The following is a 6,746-nucleotide window of genomic DNA, read 5'->3' on the forward strand; positions in this document are numbered from 1 at the left end:
AGCCCATCTATTGGGGATATGTGTGCTGTGCTACCCAGGCAAGGCTGCTCGTGCCAGATGGAAAGCAACCACAGAAGTCCGTGCCACTGACGCGTCCCTTTGCCCCAGCCAGGTACTGCGGGCTGTCTGTCCATCTCCAACCAGGACTGGACTCAAGCTCATCCCATTCTTTGAAAACTGGAGGAGCCTTGCAGTGAGGGGTATCCAACTGTGGCGACTTGGGGGAGCCCTGGTGTCTGCCCTTGCTCTGGGACTGTGCAGCACATCAGAGGCAACAGGCATCACAGGCTCTATAACCAGCCCTGATTACACCAAAGTGATCCAGAAGAGAAATGAAACAGGGAAAATAGCCTTTTACCAGCATATTCAGAGAACAAAGGGCTGAGCATGTTGTGGAGAACAAATTCACCTTTCTGCCCAGCTTGTCTTTGATGCAGAGCTGCAGAGTGTGCTGGAAAAGTTCATCAGCAAACTCATATACATACCCTGGAGGACAGCACTAAGTCTCAAGGCAGGGAGAGGGGTCCTGGGCAGCTTTTGGCTTTATCTGCCTCTTACCAAGAGTCCCATTTCTGGCATTTTCTGTGCAAAAGGAGACTGAGTTATTTAAAGAAAGGGAATCCCACGCAGCATTTCTATTTATCACAGTGCAGCTGATTTACTGCTTCATGAACACAACAACAAAGTGGTCACTGGTCAGGACTGTCAGGCTGCAAGCACACACAGTGCCTGTGCTTGGGGCAAACACTGGAAGGGAAAGAAAGCGGAAATAGCTCAATGAAATGATATACTGAGAGCAGATAAAACAGAAACAGACCCAAACATCACAGGTATCATAAAGGAGGGTAATACCAAATCACTGCACAGGATGGGAGACCTCATCTGTCCCAAAGGCTCAAGCACTGCATGTCACAGCCAGAGTTAGACAGCATAAATGTCAGCACATCCTTGTTATTTCAAGATATATATATATATATGAACTTCAAGACATATATTAACAATGCACAGATTCACCCATTCTGTAAATGTTTAGTTTGATTTTGGGGCATCCCTTCCTCTTCCTTTTCCCACTCATTCATCCCCACCCTCATTTGAGGTTGTCATGGAAAAGGCAGAGGAGGAGGGGAGACACCCTGGAACCACTGAAATTTGCATTTCTCAACAAAAAATAAAGAAAATTTGTAAAGGAAACAGTAACATCCATAACAGCTTGGGGGCTCAAAAAGTCAAGACTTAACCAAAAAGCTTTAAGATGAAGATTTGCACTCAGTTCCCACATACTACAACCACCACAGGACACGTTGTTTTGTTCAAGAGGTGTTGAACAGGTGATACACCTTCTAGGGGCACACTGCAGAGACTCTGTTCTTTCTTCAAACCAAACATCTACCAAGCAGGTCAGTAGGAGCACATGGGATGTGCAAGTGCAGAGGTCACATGTCCTACTGCAAAGGAGAAGAAATGCCTTTTGCCACCAGTCCCCCCCATACATACCCTCCCTGGGATCCGGAGGACTGCTGGCTCTCAGGTGAGTGACCTGAGATGTCAGCACTCACTCTGATCCATATCCATTTAATTTTTTACTAACACTGTGTGACAGGACACCCTCAGCCAGGAATTCTTGCTGCTAGTTGCTGCGCACACAAACAGCGGGTGAAAGATCTTGCTCCACCCCTCATCACACATCCAGCATGCTTTGTAAGCAGAGGAAAAAGTCAAATGCATGAGAATGTTATCTTTGCAAAGATAACAAACACAGATTGTTTAGATTCAAATATAGTTTTCTTTTCCAGATGCACTTTTGATCCTCATAGATACGGACTGTGTCTATTCTGTTCTATCTCCAAAACTGAAACTTTGTGCTGGGTTCATATCTCTTAGTAGACAAGAGATAGGCCTGATGAACCTGGTGCAATTCTTGCCCCCTCCAAGTGCTCAATGCATCAATTCCTTATCTGATCCCAAGTTCTCATTCTATTTAGCCAATGTAGAAAACCCTTTCCTCTTCTATTTTCCCCACTATTTCTTTCTTCCTCCCACTATTTCTGAGTGTTCCCTGTACACAAATGGCTGTGAAATGGCAGGTACACCCAGTATGGACACCCAAGCTGTCCATGCATAAACCAGCCTTGTGTCATGTAGTGCTGCAGCTGAGCTAATGCCCCCTGAACTTGAAGGACATGTCTGTCCAGCTCCACAGCCAGGCTGGTAAATCCAGCACATGGATCTACTGCATCACAGCTCAGCACACAACTCGGCACAGGGGCAGAGTCTTCAGCCTTTTTACTGTTCATCTGGCTGCAAAGTTACAAAAACTGGGAGTTTTCACCACAAGAAGACCTGTTTGCTAATAAATGGTGAGGAGTTAGTGCTTCCTGGGACATGTATTTGGGGAAGGATATTATGCATGTCTTTTATACCAAAAAAAAAGATAAATCACAATTAAAGAGAAGCAAGAAATTATGCTGTATGTTCACATGCAGCCCTCAGGTTTACCTTTCTATCCTCAAGCCCATGCACCTAAAGAGGTCACTAGAAGTGTTTAAAAAAGAACCCAAACCAAACGCCCAAAAAACCTGAAACGCCCCCCCCCAAAACCACCACCACTACCCCCCCAATAGCAACTTCTAATCAATTGTGCAAATTGGAAAAAAAAAAAAAAAGAAAAAATATTCATGCAATCCAAGTCCTAGGTCTTGGTTTTTGCAAGGAAGTGCTGCTGTCAGGGATGGAATATTCTGAACAGGCAGCGTATCCGACTGCGCCAGCAGACTGTCAGAGCCAGCTCTTGAGGTTAAACCTTGCCAGCCTGCCAAATCCTCAAAGCAGTGTGGGATGCAGATGTAGACTGTATTCATGGGCTTGATTTGTTCCTTTTGGAGAAAGCAAGAGGGGAACAAAAAAAACCCACTCTCATAAATGTGCTCCCCAGGATGCGTAACCCAACGTAGGTCAGTATGGCTCTGACACCTTTGGTGGTGATTTACAGAAGGATCCCCTGACTCCCAGGGCTGGCAGCAGGAGCTAGGAATCCAGCGCTCACACACTGCTGGGGGAGCGATGATTTCCATCGTGCTGGCTGGCGCATTTGCCTCATGCCAAACAACAGGCCTTTTGCACACTCACTGAAACCATCCCGCCTGCAGCTGGGTTACCCCAGCTCTCCATAAACTTTTATATGCATTCCTCCTTCCCCCATTTGTTTGTTTAAGGGTTTCTTTAAGCATTAATTGCTCAGTCTTGCAAATAAGATTGGAGTATCTATCTACCTCATCCTTCCCCAGGCCCAGAGTACTCCTGCAGAGAAGACTGCTTTCTCTCAACCTTTTTGGGGCCTTCAGGAGGAGAGCAGTTGTGAGCAGCGACCAGCTGAAAATTGGTGGCTGAGGCAGTGAGCCCTGCTCACACCCAGCATCTGTGGTTCTTGCTTGGCATGCTGGGTCTTAATGCTGTCTCACATACCTCTGAAGCATGATCAGTTCTGACAGTGGGTGTCAACCCAGTGTTTTGGCCAGAAGGGAGAACTACTAAAGGGGAGACCCTGGTCAATGTTTCACTTTCACTCCTGAAGCCACGATTTCATGTGGAAGCACTGAGCAGGCCTGGAGAAAGCCCTGCTTTTTCACTTTGCAGCAGCACAGCAGTGAACACAAGGGTCACACAGACACAACCCATCAGAGTACAGAGAGCTCTGGACCCATTCTTTGGGCCTTCCATGTTGGAAGAAGTCGTTTTTGAAGCAATTCAGTGTCTAGAGTGTGGCAGAGGCAGTTCTGAGGGAAGAGGGACACCCTTTCCACCTCCAGCATGCAGAAAAGTTTTCCAAAGCATTTCTTTTATGAGATGTTTGTGTCTAGCCGATGCACTGCCAAGACTGAGATTATCCTCCATGACATTGTTTGTTCAAATAATTGGCCGTAAGCATTTTACAAGTTACTAAAAGTAGTAAAGAAAACAAGCACACAGTGACTTTGAAAACATGCTGCACCCGTTGCTATTAAAGGCAGTGAGTGCACATGCGCCCTGGCACTGCTGCCTGCTCTCGGGGGGAGCACCACAGCATGCCTGGCCTTGCTGAAGGCAGGAGGACTTGGCAAGAGCTCCATTCCTGAGTGCTGCACAGCTCTGAGCCATGACCCCAAATAAAGATAAACCACCAGGCACCAGGGCTTGGCCACAACAGGCATTGAGCCTAAATCCCGCAGACACTGCTATGACCAAAGCACAGCATTTCAGCAGTTGAGACCTGCTCAGCCAGATGGCAACAGGAACCTACATTCAGCTTTCATAAAGAACAATTTTTCATCACAGGTAATTTTCTCCTGTTCACTTCTCCCAGACCAGTTGCTGTGATGAGCAGCAGAAGTCAAGACACTGATCCTCACAGCTTGTGGGAGAGAGCTCCCTCCTGTCTAAATTCTGCTTTGTTAGTATTAATATATCTGTATATAACCTGGCATTTAAAGGATGTGGGAGCATACTTCACATTTCTTTTTAGGGTCTCAAAGTGATTTTTTAGGAAGAGCTAGGACTCTGGCCAGTTTTAGAGAGCTACAGAGTACCCAGGGGGGCTCTTTCCAGAGATCCTTTAAAAATAAAAATCTTCCTTCCTTTGCTGTTTTGAACTATACTCACTGCAAGCATTATTTCCCACTTTTTAAGTATCTCTGTCAGGAATGTCTCTTATGTACCAAAAAGGCTGAGATACACATGAAAGAGAGTTCACAAGCTAGATAAAGCTTTGGGGAAGTCAGAATATTCCTGACATTCGGGTATTCAAACTCACTTAATCCTTCTTTTAATCAACAAAGCTATTAAGTGATTCTGCTCACCCCACCTTTTCTCACCAGAAAGTTTAAAGAAAGCAAACCTTGCTCCTGTAACTCATTAGACCAGCAAGACCATCCCAAAGTAGATATTTAGACTGCTTAGATCAAACCTCAATCCTGTAGAGAATACAGTTCCTTAGAATCTACACTGTTAGGCAAAGCTCTTGACATCAGCTACAAACAATTTCCGAAGTGGGTGTGCTGGGCTATAAATCCCAAATGTCAGATAAATCAGTGACTGAAGAAAAGACAAAACACAATTCATGGTCATGCAATGGGTGGAATACATTTTAACAGACGACCTGCAGTGGCTCAGCCTTTCCATTTAACCCAGAAGGATGAGCCACCTCAGCCAAAACACATGATGCGCTTCAGAAAACCCTCCTAGCAGATGGAGTGAGACAACCAAAAATCCCTGCATGCAAAGAGCTGAGCCTGGAAAAGGCAGCCCAAGAGCTAAAGTGCTCATAATTGAATGGACCATAGTGGGAAAATATTTGTTAAAAAAGCAGCTAGAGAAGAAAATCAATTGGTAGTTCTTCTCAAAGACCATGTCTTTTCCTTGTCTCTGCAGCATCCGATGTGGTGGTGACGCTGGCTACTGCTGGCTGCAGCGATGGTGCTCAGGAAGCTGAAGCTGGACAGTCAGTGCTGAGTGCTTCTTCCAGAGGAGCCCTGAGCACTGCAGCACACACAGGATGTACCTGTGATCATTATCTTGGATCAACACTTAGCCCCCAGCAAAGGTTTAGCTCTCCACAGTGAAGTGCGGAGCAACGATACACCACTGCATCGCTTCCACCCCAAGGGCAGCTGCAACCAGAGCTGCCATCAGTAAGTGGCCCAGGCAGCAGCCACAGCCAAAATCCTGGCAAGAGCAGCTGCCATACCCTGTGCATCATGGAATCGTTACAGGGAGCAGCTGGAGTTGCCAAACCCACGACAAGGTGTAAAAAACTGATCATTTCGATACTTTACAGGCTTCTTTGGGCCTACAAGCTCTGAAGCAAGGAGCCATTCTGCAGCTGTGTGGTCCTGTTTCACTACTATGTTTTAGTCCAGTTAAGCAACATCTGGCAATGATGAGCTCCAAGAGCTGCATGCTTTTGCCCTCTGAAAATTTCCAATATGAAATCAAGGAGAATTAGAGAGAGCACTGGGCTTAAATAAGGGCTAGAACATGACAACACTGCTGGAATTACAACCAGAAATAAAGCCTGTGGAGAATAAAAAGGACACCAGAGCAAGTGATCCATCTTCTTCAGCCTGAGCTACTTAACTTCAGCTAGAGGTGACACCATTCCTAGCAGACACAGAACAGCTCACACATCCTGCACAAAGACCATCAGAAACCTGTCTGTCACAGGGGTGCACAGGCAAAGTCATGGAGCAATGGATATTCACAGCTGCGTTGCTGCAGGAGGTAAGAGCAGCCATGGAGATCCCAGCAGCGGGACACTCCTCCCAAGTAATGTCCTCAAAGGAGCAGTCCCAGCTGAGCCAGGAATACGGAAAAAGATTCACCCACCAAAACCTTCAGCATAGCCCCAGACGTGAGTAATGGATGGAGTGAGCATCATATGCTTCTACCTTCCTCCAGGGCTCCCAGAACAAACCCCTTGGCAAGGTGCCATCACTGCTGCTGTCAGGGTGAAAACCCGCTTTTGGCCCCTAGTAACACTGTGGCAAAGCCTGTCTAACTAAATAAATGATGTTGTTTACAGCTGGGAGATGGTCTCCGTTACACAACACAGCCATCCCAGCCAAGCTTTCAGGGAGAAGCTATTCTTTGGGGGGTTGTTGCTTGAAAAAATGAAGAAGAAAACAGAACTAGCTGAAGCCAACACAGCAATTTAACAGCACAGGAAACTTAATCTGCTTCTGCAGAGAAAAAAATGGATCTGCAAATTTGTCCAA

This window comes from Strix uralensis, chromosome 13 (assembly GCF_047716275.1).
Source record: "Strix uralensis isolate ZFMK-TIS-50842 chromosome 13, bStrUra1, whole genome shotgun sequence".
In the NCBI taxonomy this organism is placed as follows: Eukaryota; Metazoa; Chordata; class Aves; order Strigiformes; family Strigidae; genus Strix; species Strix uralensis.